At 37.5% G+C, this 14,661-nt stretch overlaps 1 protein-coding gene, 1 long non-coding RNA gene and 1 pseudogene across 5 annotated transcripts in view; 2 read left to right on the top strand and 1 right to left on the bottom strand.

Annotated features, from left to right (window-relative positions):
• The window catches only part of Arid4b (AT-rich interaction domain 4B), a 123,122-nt gene that overhangs the window by 19,024 nt on the left and 89,437 nt on the right, over window positions 1–14,661 (top strand). The gene's annotated exons all lie outside the window — the stretch shown is intronic.
• LOC107157952 lies at window positions 3,318–5,740 on the top strand (annotated as a pseudogene).
• On the bottom strand, window positions 4,860–9,054 carry LOC125615909. The gene is made up of 4 exons (XR_007346516.1): window positions 8,650–9,054; window positions 6,043–6,047; window positions 5,417–5,421; window positions 4,860–4,871 (listed from the first exon to the last, which is right to left on the bottom strand). It is a non-coding gene; the product is annotated as an uncharacterized LOC125615909 (long non-coding RNA).

The raw sequence follows: 14,661 nt of genomic DNA, 5'->3' as shown, positions 1-14,661 counted from the left end.
GGGGGGGGGGGGGCACTTGATCACTGAGCCACATTCCCAGCCTGGTTTGTATTCTGTTTAAAGGTAGGATCTCACTGAGTCACTTAGCACCTCACCATTGCTAAGTCTGGTTTTGAACTTGTGATCCTCCTGCATCCGCCTCCCAAGCTGCTGGGATTACAGGTGTGTGCCACCTTGCCCGGCTGAACTTCTTGATCTTGGTTTATATTTTTTGTTTAATTTGGAAACAGTTTGACCATTATTTCTTTAAAAAAAAAATTTTTCTGTTTCTCTATTTTCTCTTTCCTCCTCCCTTCCTCTCCTCCCTCATCCTTCCTCTCCCCTCTCCTTCCATGCCCTTTTCTTCTCTAAACCTTGGGCCTCGAACTTGCTAGGCAAAAGCTCTACCACCCCCAGCTCACAGGCCTGCATTTTGTTTTTTTTGTATGCCTGTTAATCTTTGATGATCCTAAATGTAGTGAATTTTGCTATGTTGAGTACTGAATTTTTCTGTAATTCTGTAGGTCTTCCTGAGCTTTTTCTTAGCGTATATTTAAGTTCCTTGAGAAAAGTGTGATTTTTCTGGGTCTTGCTTTAGAATCTTATTAGGTGAGGTTGGAGCAGTGTTCTTCAGAACAGAGGTAATTATTAACCTGCTACTGGGACAGGACCTTCTGGAGTAAACTAACTAATGCTTAGAACTTGTGTATTTTTCTAGTTAGGCCGGTAGACTCAAACTCTTAATTCTTAGTTAATATCAAGCATTTTTCACTCTAATTTTTTCCATTGTCTTGGATAATTCCTCATATGCAAGTGCTATTAGGTTCTCACCTGAGTACTGAGAGGACCCTCTGCATATCTCTTAAGTTTCCCTGTACAACAATTCTCCTCTTTGGTATCTGACCCACAATCTGTAGGTCCATGTGCTGGTAATTCTTAGGGCTATACAGTAAGGTACTTCTAGAGCCTGCCTTACATTTTTTTTTTTTTTTTTTGGTCCTGGGGATAGAACCCAGTGGCTTGGTACATGCTAGGCAAGCACTCTACCACCTGAGCTATATCCCCAGCCCCAGGAAACTTGTTTTTTGAAATCATCTTTTCTTCTTTATCTGATGTCCAGTGATTGACATTGCTTAAAGTATTTTGTCTGTTTTTCGGGGGTATTAAAATGTCAATTGTTACTCCATTTAGGCTGAAAGAAGAGACTAATTTTTTGTTTTTTAAAGATGCTACCTTACACATTTAAAAAAAAAATGAAGTCAGGATTCCAGGAACAGAAATGGAGCATCAGCATTCATCCTTAGTTCCTGCTGGAAAAATAATCACTAATTGTTGACTTTATTCAAGGCATTGATAATATTCAGGTTTGCGAATTAGAAATCAGACTGTCATTAGGAATGTGGTTCCTTAATTTACTTATGTCTCTCTTGCATTCTTTTTTTTTTTCCTTAAGAAGAAGGCTTGTATTTTCTTTTCTTTTTTAAAGAGGAGGGGAGGGAGGGAGGGGAAAGAGAGAGAGAATTTTTTAGTATTTATTTTTGAGTTTTCGGCGGACACAACATCTTTGTTTGTATGTGGTGCTGAGGATCGAACCTGGGCTGCACGCATGCCAGGCGAGCGCTCTACCGCTTCAGCCACATCCCCAGCCCAAAGGCTTGTATTTTCTTGTTATAATATTTGAATAGTCCTATTGCTTGAGGATGCAGTAAAACCTAGGCTCTCTGGAATCTTTTGGAAGAGTGAGTAACTAGGTACCAGCTGTGATTTTGCTTATTTTAGCATTGGGCTTAAATTTTTTGAATGGAAGTCTTATAAAATGTCTTAATTATTTTAAGTTGTTTAAAAGATTATTTTAAACTCATTTGCACCTTTTCTTGATAATTACTGTGTTGATAAGTCTTAGTGCCTCTTTATTTATTTATTTATTTTTTAGTTGTAGTTGGACATGATACTTTTTTTTAAAATATTTTTTTTAGTGTCGATGGACCTTTATTTTATTTATTTATGTGCAGTACTGAGAATTGAGCCCAGTGCCTCACACATGTGAAGCAAGAGCTCTACTACTGAGCCACAACCCCATCCCCACAATACCTTTTATTTATTTATTTTTATGTGGTGCTGAGGATCAAACCCAGGGCCTTGCATGTGTTAGGTGAGCCCTCTACTGCTGAGTCACAACCTCAGCCCTGTATAAGATGATATATTTATTCTGTTCTCTGTTTAACTAAATAAAATATTTTACTGAGGAAGAAATGTGTTTACTTCCTTTTGATAACCACCAGATAACAAGTTCAAGTATGCAGAAAATACTGAAGTTTTTGCAAAGTTAAAAACAAAGTTGAGGTGACACGAAGGTGACAATGTATAATGTAGAAATAAATCACTTAATTTTTAATTGCCATAATAGGCCATAGTTATTTTGGGCTGTTTTTTTGTTTTTGGTGATGCTGGTTATTGAACCCAGAGCCTTGTACTTACTAAGCAAGGGTTCTGTGGTTCTAAAGATATACTTGTTACATACAGCAACAGCTGAAAGCCAGGGAAGTAACTGTAATTAATGTTCTCTGATCAGTTGATCACATGCATCTTAAAACAGGTTTACATTTTACCTGGAGAGTAGGCACTTTAGGCCTTAAAGAATTATTGGAAATTCATTTAAATTGTACAATGGATTTAATTTCCTTTGTATAGATAGTGTCAGCAAGAAATCATGGATGTTACCATCTTCAAATAATAAAATTTAATATTAATTTTGTTATTTAATAATAAAATAAACTTTTTATTTAAACAAATTTACATTATTTTTAACTCATTGTAGGAAGTATGAAAAATCCAGAAAATTAGCAGAAGAAAATCATTTATAATATTAGCATTTTTGTGTGGCATCTCAAGTCTTTACCTATGCATTTTTCTAAATGTATGTTGTAATACTTTTTATTTTTTCCATTATGGTGATACCCATGGCCTTGGAATATGCTAAAGCATACACACTACCACTGACTTATGGACCCAGCCCAATAATTTTTTCTTTTTTTAAATATTTTTATTTTTTAGTTATAATAGGTGGAGACAATATCTTAATTTTTTTTATGTGGTGCTGAGGATCAGTGCCTCTCGCACGATAGGTGAGCGCTCTGCCTCTGAGCCACAACCCCAGCCCTCAGTAATTTTTCTTTTTAAATTTTTTTTGGGGAGACAGGGCACTGGGGAATTAACTCAGGTGTGCTTTACTACTGAGCTGTATCCCCAACCCTTTTTATTTTGAGACAGGGTCTGGCTAAGATTTTTAGGATTGTTGAGGCTGGCTTTGAATTTGTAATACTTCTGCCTCAGCCTCCAGGATTGCTGGGATTACAGGCGTGGGCCACCATACTTGGCTGCTGGTCCTGCTGCTTTTTTTTTTTCGTTTATTTTTTTTATGTGGTGATGAGAATTGAATCCAGTGCCTCATTGTACGAGGCCAGCAGTCTCCCTCTGAACTATAACCCCAACCCTTGGCTTCTTCTTAACACTTTAAAATTACTTCCTTAATGGGTAGGATAATTTTTTTTTTTTTTTTTTTTAAAGAATGATACTTTGTCCTTTCTGCGCTACCCAGGGAGGGATCCATACAACGTTGTTCTTGATTCCCATCGTAACTTTAAAGGGAAACTGTCACAATATCCGGAGCCCTTGATGTCCTGCAAATGAAGGAGAAGGATGTCCTCAAATTCCTTGCAGCAGGAACCCACTTAGGTGGCACCAACCTTGATTTCCAGATGGAACAGTATATCTACAAAAGGAAAAGTGATGGCATCTACATCATAAATCTGAAGAGGACCTGGGAGAAGCTTCTGCTGGCAGCTCGTGCCATTGTTGTCATTGAAAACCCTGCTGATGTCAGTGTCATATCCTCTAGGAATACTGGCTAGCGGGCTGTGCTGAAGTTTGCTGCTGCTACTGGAGCCACCCCTATTGCTGGCAGCTTCACTCCTGGAACCTTCACTAACCAGATACAGGCAGCTTTCCGGGAGCCACGTCTTCTGGTGGTTACTGATCCCAGGGCTGACCACCAGCCTCTTACAGAAGTGTCGTATGTCAGTCTGCCTACCATTGCTTTGTGTAACACAGACTCTCCTCTGCGCTATGTGGACATTACCATTCCATGCAACAACAAGGGAGCTCATTCTGTGGGTCTGATGTGGTGGATGCTGGCCCGAGAAGTTCTGCCCTTGTGTGGCACCATTTCCCGTGAGCACCCATGGGAGGTTATGCCTGATCTGGACTTGTACAGAGATCCTGAAGAGATTGAAAAGGAAGAGCAGGCTGCTGCTGAAAAGGCTGTGACCAAGTGTTAGGGTCTGTAAACAAGTCAAGATGGCGCCTGGCATTTTGCCAGAGGGAGTGGTTTGTGAAGTAACGCCAGCTAGCCATTAAGTGTGGAGATTCCTTATTGGTTGACTGCTGTATCTAGTTTATGTTAATTAAGATAAGCTGTGTGGAATGTATATATACCCCTCCTGTCCTGCAATAAACGGCTCCCACTCCTGCTGTATCAATGTACACAAGTTGCTGTCACCCCCCAGATGGCCCCCGGGAGAATCCAGGGAGTGTTCCGGACTCAAACTGCCACTGGGCACAGGGAGCAAGAGCCTGCGAGACTGTGCCTCCGGTCAGGTTTGGATTTGGGCTCTCGCAGTGGCGTCCCGCTCCCTGGGCGGGGGGCGGGTAAGAGCCAGCTGCCTCTGCTTGGAAAGTCCTTGCTGCGCCATGACCAGCTCGTGCACGTGGCAGCCGCCACGCTGATTCACGCACCCTCTGGTAACGAAAAGTATTCAGTAATAGCCTTTTGCTGCAACTTTTTTCCTGATAATCCTTCCTCTTCTGAACTTTCTTCTTTCTGACTAGAGTTCCTGGGCTTCCATCAACACATGCCCTAACTGCTCTTGGTTCCACTGGGGTGCCTTCTTCCCTTAGTAATTTACTTAACACCCCTTCCATATTTTCGTCACAAAGACAATACAACATTTCAAGACAAGACACAAACACTGTATCAATCTTCTCCATTTTCTCAAAATGTCCATTTTTCCTCTCGCCCTCTCTGCCTAGGGACGAGCAGATTTGCTCCCGTCCTATCTAAGGACGGGCAGCTTTTCCTCGTCAACTTACCCCCGAGTGTCCCGGGGCTCCCGGTACGGGCCACCATCTGCTCCAGTCCGGCTGCAGCAAACTAACCGGGGGGCGACGAGCAACTTGTGTACATTGATACAGCAGGAGTGGGAGCCGTTTATTGCAGGACAGGAGGGGTATATATACATTCCACACAGCTTATCTTAATTAACATAAACTAGATACAGCAGTCAACCAATAAGGAATCTCCACACTTAATGGCTAGCTGGCGTTACTTCACAAACCACTCCCTCTGGCAAAATACCAGGCGCCATCTTGACTTGTTTACAGACCCTAACAACCAAGGAGGAATTTCAGGGTGAATGGACTGCTCCAGCTCCTGAGTTCACTGCTACTGAACCTGAGGTTGCAGACTGGTCTGAAGGTGTGCAGGTGCTCTCTGTGCCTATCCAGCAGTTCCCAACTGAAGACTGGAGTGCCCAGCCAGCCACTGAAGACTGGTCAGCAGCTCCCACTGCTCAGGCCACTGAGTGGGTAGGAACAACCACCGAGTGGTCTTGAGTTGTTCTGCAGTCACACATTAATAAGCAAGGTGGAAATAAGGAGAATAAGCACCAATTTACAGAGAATAAACACCAATTTCTAAAAAAAATAAAAAAATAAAAAGAATGATACGTTGTTACTGCCTGACAGCATAAAATGACATTCAGTGGAAATCTGGGTTTAAGCTCTTTTCCTCTTTTTTTTGGAGGAGGAGGGGCAAACCAGGGATTGAATCCAAGGGTACTTAACCACTAAGCCACATTTCCAGCCCCATTTTAAAAAATAATTTTTATTTTGGGATAAGGTCTTGCTGTGTTGCTTAGGGTTTTGCCAAGTTGCTGAGGCTGGCTTTGAACTCAGGATCCTCTTGCCTCTACTGCCTGAGCTGTCAGGATTATATGTTTGGGCCACTGTGCCTGACTCTTTTCCTGTCTCCAATAATTGTGTCCTTTAAAATAACTTGAAGCTCTGCTTCTTCTTCTTCTTTTTTTTTTTTTTAAATATTAATATTTATTTTTTAGTTTTCGGCGGGCACAACATCTTTGTTTTTGTATGTGGTGCTGAGGATCGAACCCGGGCCGCACACATGCCAGGCAAGCGCGCTACCGCTTGAGCCACATCCCCAGCCCCTTCTTTTTTTTTTTTTTTTGTTCCAGTGTGAAATAGTGCTTTCTTTACTTACCTAATTTTTTAATAAAAACGAAATGTGAAAGCTTACTGTTATAAAATGAAATACTATCTAACATAGTAAATATTTTCATGTCTGGTTAAGTCTGAGTTGTTTGCCTCAAAATATTCTCGTTTTCCTTTTCTCCCACGTTAGTAACTTATATGAAATATCATGGTTCTTAAACTTTATTAAATTGATTTGGATCAGACTTTATTGCATTAGATACATAGTCTTCTGAAAAATTCTCTCTTTAATTACAGTGTCTTCAGATACTTCTTCAGAGACCCACAGAAAGTTTTATGGTTTCCTGGTTAAAATTTTTATAGTAGTTTTCATTAATTGTCTATACCACCTACTTGTACTTCCAAACTTTGATACACCCATATAACTAATTATTGTACTAACTGAATCTATGTACCATTATCCCAGAATCTACCAAAAATATGTCCTTGAGCTTACTGTATTATTTCCAGGAGACTTGAAGAACATTACCTTCTATGAGTTAGAAATAGATAAAAATCAATGCTTTTGGGGTCTGGGGGTGGGGGTGGCCTGGTAACTGGAGGTTGAACCCAGTGGTGCTCTACCTCAGCCCTTTCTAGTTTTTATTTTGAGACAGGGTCTCACTGAATTGCTGAGACTGGCCTACAACTTGCCTTCCCAGTTGCTGGGATTATAGACTTGTATCACTATGCAAGGCTAAATCACAAGTTCAAGACCAGTTTCAGCAACTTAGCAAGATCCTATCTCAAAAGATAAAAGGGGCTGGTGTTATAGCTCAGTGGTTAAGTGCCCCTGGGTTCAAACCTACCCCCTCCAAAAGAATAAGAAAATGGAGATAAAATAATACTTAAACGTTTAGAGTATTATGAACCATCAGATTCAATGATATTTGTCTTATTTTTATCTTGGTATGTGACTGTCAAAGAGCTCATTTATCTTAGAACTAAGAGAATATATTGGGGATCCCTCAGGTTGGATAATTTGCCAGGAGAACTTGCAGGACTCAGTGTGTGGGTTGCATTACTCAAAGTTGTGCTTTATTAAAACAGAAGGGTATAAAGTGTAATCAGCAACAGGAAAAGGTGCATGGGGTGAAACCAGGCACAAGTTTCCTCAGTAGAGTCACATAGGCAAGACACATTTAATTTCCCCAGCAAGAAATTATGACACTGCAAGTGAAATGTTGCTAATTAGGTGAATCTTGCTAGAGACCATCATGCAGTGTTTTATTGATGTCTGGTCACATAGGCAGTCCATGCCTGACACACACTCAAATTTCAGACTCTTGAGAATGAAAACGGGTTTTAAACATAAGCCATATTGTTTGTACATTACAGTTCAGCCACTGGTTTCTTATCAATTCATGGTGGAAATCTGGAAATCTAGATTCATGTAAGATCCCAAATGCCAGCTAACCTTGCAAACAGGCTCTTCTAAGGAGAGCACTCCCAGGCATGCCTTTAACTCTTCTGTGTATAGAAGTATTGGCTTTCCATTTCCTTAGTTTTTACTTATTTGTATTGAAAAATTGTGATTTCTTTTTAGAACCTTCTCAAAGCATCTTTTCTATTATATATTTTAATGAATGTTCCTTTTATTGCCCTATTTTTTGTTGATGTTTTATTTCTTTTTCATTATCATTATCTTGGCATCTTTTAAGTCTTAATAGTTACTGAATTTCCCTGATGCTTTTCACTCGTCCATTTCATTTCTTCCATATAACCTACATGGTTAGGAAAACAAATGGTGATTCTGTTAATTGCCAGGTATCCCATTTAAGACTTAGGGAAGGGCTGGGGTTTTGGCTTAGGGGTAGAGCGCTAGCCTAGGACAGGTGAGGCCCTGTGTTCGATTCTCAGCACCACATAACAAAACAAATAAACAACAAATAAATAAAGGTTAAATTCTTTAAAAAAAAAAAAAGACCTTGGGAAATAACCGCCAGGCTTAGTCTTCCTATAGGTGTATGATGCCTCAGAGTTCAGAGTTCTTGATGGCTTGTTAAAACACAAATGGCTGGTTTCCTCCCCTAGAGTTTCTAATTCAGAGTGAAGTGGAGCCTGCACTTCTATCAAGTTCCCAGGTGTTGCTGACCCTACTGGTCTTGGGAACCCACTTTGAGAACCATTTTTCTTGTTTATAATCATTAACTCAGGTTAGCAAGAGTAGTGCACTCTGTAAAACTCCCCAATGCAGGTTTACCTAATGCAGTATGCTAAAAGTGAATGAGCTCTTGTTACCTCTGTCAACTCTTATGTATTTTGCAACTGGTACATTTTTCTTTTCTCTCTCTCTCACTTTTACTGGGGATTGAACCCAAGGCCTTGAGCATGCTAGGCAAATACTCTTCCACATGGCCTACGTCACCAGCCTTTCAAAATTTTTATTTTATTAGATACAGGATCTCACTAAGTTGCCTAGGCTGATCTTGAAATTGAGTTCCTGCTGTTACCTCAGCCTCATTAGTAGCTGGAATTATAAGCATGCACCTTTATGTTCAGCTAACTTTATTTCCCATTTGTTTTTAAGATAAATAAAAAATAATGTTTTGTATGTGCTCAGTGACTCCTCCTTAGATCACAGGAAATTTATCATCTCATTTGGATAATAACAGTCTTGTGGATTTCTTCTTTCTTGGGGAAAGTAAATTGACAACCAAAATGCTAGTATTTTAAAGTGCTTTCTGGACTTTCCTCTTCTCCTGGGAATGCTTATGGGAAGAGATGCCATAGAAGTGTTTTTTATGATCTTAGTAGGGATCAGGAAATCCTAGGGAGACAAAACTTAACCTGTGACTACCTGGGGCTATTGAGCAGCAGTGCAGGTTTTCTAATGAAATTCTAAAAAATATTCTGACTCATATGGGATCTCTAGGTAGACAAGCAACCTAGTAATTCATTTCATTGGTATAGTTTTTTAAAACTCCCATGTCTGATGATGAAGGAGCTAATAATCTAGTAGATTTTATTGGAACCTATTAATTCTAACATATTAAAATGCTTATAGATTGAGTCTGTTTATTTTTCAAAGTCTACTGAAAGGAGGGATGAGTTCAAGTGTCCTGGAATGCATTTTAAAAACTCTGGCATAGGGCTGGGGTTGTGGCTCAGTGGTAGAGCACTTGCCTAACACATGTAAGGCACTGGGTTAGATCCTCAGCATCACGTAAAAATAAATAAATGTATTGTGTTCATCTACAACTTAAAAAAAAACAACCAACCAACAAACAAACCCTGGCATGTAGCATGACCCTTCCTATTTGCCATTACTAATTAAACCTTAAGTCCATTTTCTTAAATTAGTGTTCAGTGAAGTGAGGAATACTCATTTCTAAAATTTGATATTGGCTCCAACTTAATAGTAATATCTAATGGCTCAACACCAGTGTGATTTTATATTTTTTTATTTTGAAATAGACTAAGTTGTAGAGGCTGGCCTTGAACTTTGCAGTCCTCCTGCCTCAGCCTCCTGAATAGTTAGGATTATAGGCATGTGCCACCATAGCTGTATATATTATATATTATTTCATTCTTAAAGTTTACTGTGTTATCTGGCTTTATGTTATAGTGGCGTGCACACACAAACACACGCCATGTTTATCTAGTATTTAAATACATCAATTAATAAGTAGTTCTTTGAGAAAAGAGTAGGTAATAATAGGTGAACAGACTTAAGAGTTTATTTATTTATTTTTGTATAAAGCTAAAATTGTATTTTTAGCAGTCTTTTGAAATTTTTGATCAAATGATTTTGAGGTTTCAAACTGAGTTTTTCATTAATTGTCTTTTTTCTTTAAACATTTAAACAAATGTTAAAATTCCATCCCATTAATTTTGGGGGAGGACCATCCTGCCCAATTAAATCATGACATTTTTAAGACAGGAAAATAAAAAAGCTTTTTATATATCTTGGCATCTAGCCAGGAACATAATTGTCAATTTTGATTTGATTGTTTGGATATGTTCACTCATTCACTTAAATGGTATTTATGGAGCAATTACTGTTCTTTTATTATTTCTTGTTAATGATCTATTTTTCTTTAGATTTTTATAAGAGACTTTGTAACTGCACTTAACAGCTCATGGAATTGTTTATCCTCTTTATAAGATGGAGAAACAGAATAAGAGACTTAACTAATAGTTGCATATTGGGGTCATAACCTGGGGTATTCTCCACATAAATCCTGTCCTCATGTTTCTATATCCTATTACTCCTGTAAGAGTCTTTATTAGACTGAACTTCTCAAATTCTCTTGGGTCCAGTCTCAAAGTTCCCTTTAAAATTTTTAAATCATTTCATTGGCTAATACATGTAACTGTAAATTCAAAAGGTACATACATATTCTTACCTTGTTTATCTTCCATTTTCTGCCATTTCAGCTCATAGATAAAATGATTCAACATAAACATTTTCTGGGAATATCTACATCTGAATAATAGAACTACCTTTTCAGTTTCTGCATCTGCTTTTTATGTTTTTCAGTCAGAGGTGATAATAATAGTGTTTCTTTAGTTGTAAGTTTAATTAGAAAAGAACAGAGAGGGAATAAGTGATAAATTTATATATCCCTGCCTTTTGAAGCAATATTGATCTCCCTGGTAAGGGTTTGTGTTATTTTGAATAGAGGAAAGTTGTGGGAGAATTGATTGGTTACACAGTGCTCAGTTTTAAAAAACCTGGTAGTCCAAAGTAGTCTGTATCATGTTTATGTTGTGAATGTGTAGTTTTAGCAGAATATCATCCATCTTAGTGAATTCATGTAGAGTTTTATAGACTTTGTTGGTTTGTGGAATTTAATTTATAGATTTGTGTTAGTTTTATGCATATTTTGTGCTATAAGCATAAAGAATTATCGGGTCTAAGACATGCTTTATCTGTATTGTAATATTTCTGAATACATTCACCAGTCAGTTGAGAATATGCCATTGTCTAATTGCCATCTTTTTTCTTTCATGGCAGTGTGGTTTATAATTAATGATGTAAGTTAGGTGGAATATGGTAACCTTATTTATATGAATTTTTGGTTACTTAAAAATAACTTGTCATCACTCTAGTGGGTAGGAGTGAAATTATAGTTTTTGAAGGGAGATACTGGGAGTTGAAACCATGGGTACCCTACCACTGAGCTACATCCCCAGTACATCCACAACCCTCTTTTGCACTTAATTTTAAAAAATTTTTAGACAGGGCCTTGCTAAATTGCTTAGATCCTCACTAAATTGCTGAGACTGGCCTCAGACTTGAAATCCTCTTGCTTTAGGCATTTGAATTGCTAGAATTATAGATAATGCATTGCTTTTTAAGAACAGTTTTATGTAAACAATGGTGATCATGTTTTCTACCATACTTGCATCATATTTTTTGATTCCAGTACCCATACATAAATGTAATTGCCAGGAAATTGAAATTCCATAAAACATTTTTTCAAAATATTTGGAAAATCACGTGGTCTAGTCAAATGAAATTCCTACTTGTGAATCTTCACATCATTCCTATCTCATGTATTATATTCATAAGACTAATAGCTTAGCTATTAATACCTATTTTTTTGATTATTGTTTTTAGTTGTAGATGGACACAAGACCCTTATTTTTATTTTTATGTGGTGCTGAGGATTGAATCCAGTGCCTCACACGTGCTAGGTGAGCGCTCTACCACTGAGCCATAACCCCAGCCCTGCTAATAATTGTTCTTGAGCTGCTTTTGTCATTAATTTTTACATCATCTGATTGTTAAGTACAAAAACTGCTTTAAGAAGAATGGCAACAATAACAAATTACAGCTGACATTTATTAAATGCTTATTACATGCCATGCAACATTAAGCATTTTACATGGGATTTTATGTGTAACAGGTCACAAGTTTATTGTATATTTTATTCAACATGTACATAATTTATATTTAATATGTAATGAATCAATAAATATTTATTTTTACTGTCATCACGTTTACCTTACAAATATGAAGCTAGACTTAGATAAGTTAATGTCCCCAGAGTCATGCATTATGGACCTGGAGTTTGAATCCAGATATTATGATTCTAGAGATTATGCTTTTTTACTTCCCAGTATAAGGTACCTCCAGATAGAAGGTATTTTTGAAATATAAGTAATTTTCAGCTTCAATGAAATCACATTTAGTAGGGCTTAAATGGTGTCTAGTATCTTTGGTTTAACAGATATTTTCTGAATTTTTTCAATATGTACGTGCTGTTTTAGGACTAGTGCATACAAAGATGAATGAGACACTATTTTCTGCTGTGAGTAGTTCAGTCTAGATAATAGTTATGGTTAAAATACAATGTGAAGGAACTGAGGGTGTAGTTCAGTGGAAGAGCACGTGTAAGTTCCTGGATTGGATCTTTACCACCACCTAATAAAACTAACTGTGAAAGATCATCTTTTCAAAATGTTTGTATATTTGGGGCAAATTCAGTATTGTAGTATTTAAAAGCTCTGAAATTAGAATGAATTGTATGACTTGAGAGTATTTATTATATACTTCGTGGGTCAATTTCATTTAGTCACTAGATACAGTGGATAAAGTTTCATGTGATCAAAGATTAATGTTTCCTATTGATTACTTGTTCTTGAGGAACAAGTAATCAACAGGGCTAACCTTGATTGTTGGGGGTTTTAAATGAATTTTATTGATCAGTCAAACTCTTAGAAGCGTACTTTAGATGCATCTTCAGCAACTTGTTAAATTTTAAAATGTTTTACTTATTTCCCTTTTGTGTGTGTGTATGTGTGTGTGTGTGTGCGCGCGCGCACACTCGACAGGGATTGAAACTGAGGGGCTCTCAACCACTGAGCCACATCCCCAGCCCTATTTTGTATTTTATTTAGAGACCCTTGAGTTGCTTAGCGCCTCACCATGTGCTGAGGCTGGCTTTGAAGTTTCAATCCTCCTGTCTCAGCCTCCTGAACTGAAGGGATTGCAGGCTTGTGCCACCCTGCCCAGCTACTTATTGCCTTTTAATTTGATGACCTTAGATACTACTCACATTCTTTAGATAGAAATCATAGCAATGCCAGGTATGGTTTTTCTTTGTATTCTTTCTTTTTAACTATCTGCATCACCAGGCTCCTCTAACTTTTAGATTATTACAGTTTAAATATGTTCTGAGATTTCTGTTACTCAGATGAAGATGTGTTTGCATTTGAATGAGATTTTGACCTCATTAATAAGGTAACAAATTATGATTATTTTTTTTTTTCTGAGGGCAAAGTAAATTGTCTACCTTTGCATTTCGTGAGATAGCTGTTTTGCTTTTCTGCACTTAGAACAGTGTCTTTTTTTTGAGGAAGGGTTCTGGAGATGGAACCAGGTGAGCTCCAGAGCAATGTCTTAAATATAGTGGGCACTTAATAATGTCAGATCTGGTGTCCTCTCTTACCTTTTTTGCTGAAAATTCTAGTTAGAGTATCTATTTCAATTTCCAGGATTATGCAGAAAATCATGTTAATATCTGTAAATACAGATTTATCCCCTGGTTGATAGATGTGGGTCTAAAGGGTACTTTGTGATTTTATCTTTGAAAGCAATTTAAATTTTAATAAGAGTATTAAGAAATAGAGGTAGTATCCTGAGATAAGATTGTGCTTTGGGGAGGGTTTTTAAATTCAGTATATAACTTTTTCACAATCAAGTTAAAAAAAAAAAATGAGTAACTTGAAAAGAGGTAAAAAGTAAAAACATAAGTAGATAATTCATAGAAAAAGATAGTAAGTGCCCAATGAATACATACTACTCTTTATTTATTTACTTAATTTTTTAGTTTTAGGTGGACACAATATCTTTATTTTTAATTTTTTTTTATTGTGGTGCTGAGGATCAAGCCCAGTGCCTTATGCATGCTAGGCGAGCGCTCTAACACTCGAGCCACAACCCCAGCCCTATATACTACTTTTAAAAAAAAATATTTTTCTTTAGTTGTAGATGGACACAATGACTATTTATTTTTATGTGGTGCTGAGGATAGAACCTAGTGCCTCATACATGCTGGGTGAGTGCTCTATCACTGAGCTACAATCCCATCATGAATATATGCTACTTTTAAAAATAGTATATTTTCTCCAGGTGTGGTGGTGCATATCTGTAGCTCCAGTAGCTTTAGGAGGTAGAGGCAGGAGAATCAAGTTCAAGGCCAGCCTTATCAACTTACTGAAATCCTCAACAATTTCTTGAGACCCTTTCTTAAAATAAAAAAATAAAAAGAAAAGGAGTGGGAATGTAGCTCAGTTGTAAAGCACCTCTGGTTTCAATCCCCAGTTTATAAAGATAGATATATAATTTCAATTATATATTCTATAATTCTTATAGAACTAAGAATTCACATAGTTCCTTTTACCAGA

Source organism: Marmota marmota, unplaced genomic scaffold, assembly GCF_001458135.2.
Source record: "Marmota marmota marmota unplaced genomic scaffold, marMar, whole genome shotgun sequence".
In the NCBI taxonomy this organism is placed as follows: Eukaryota; Metazoa; Chordata; class Mammalia; order Rodentia; family Sciuridae; genus Marmota; species Marmota marmota.
Note: the sequence above shows the minus strand (reverse complement) of the source record. Positions and strands in the feature narration are given on the sequence as shown.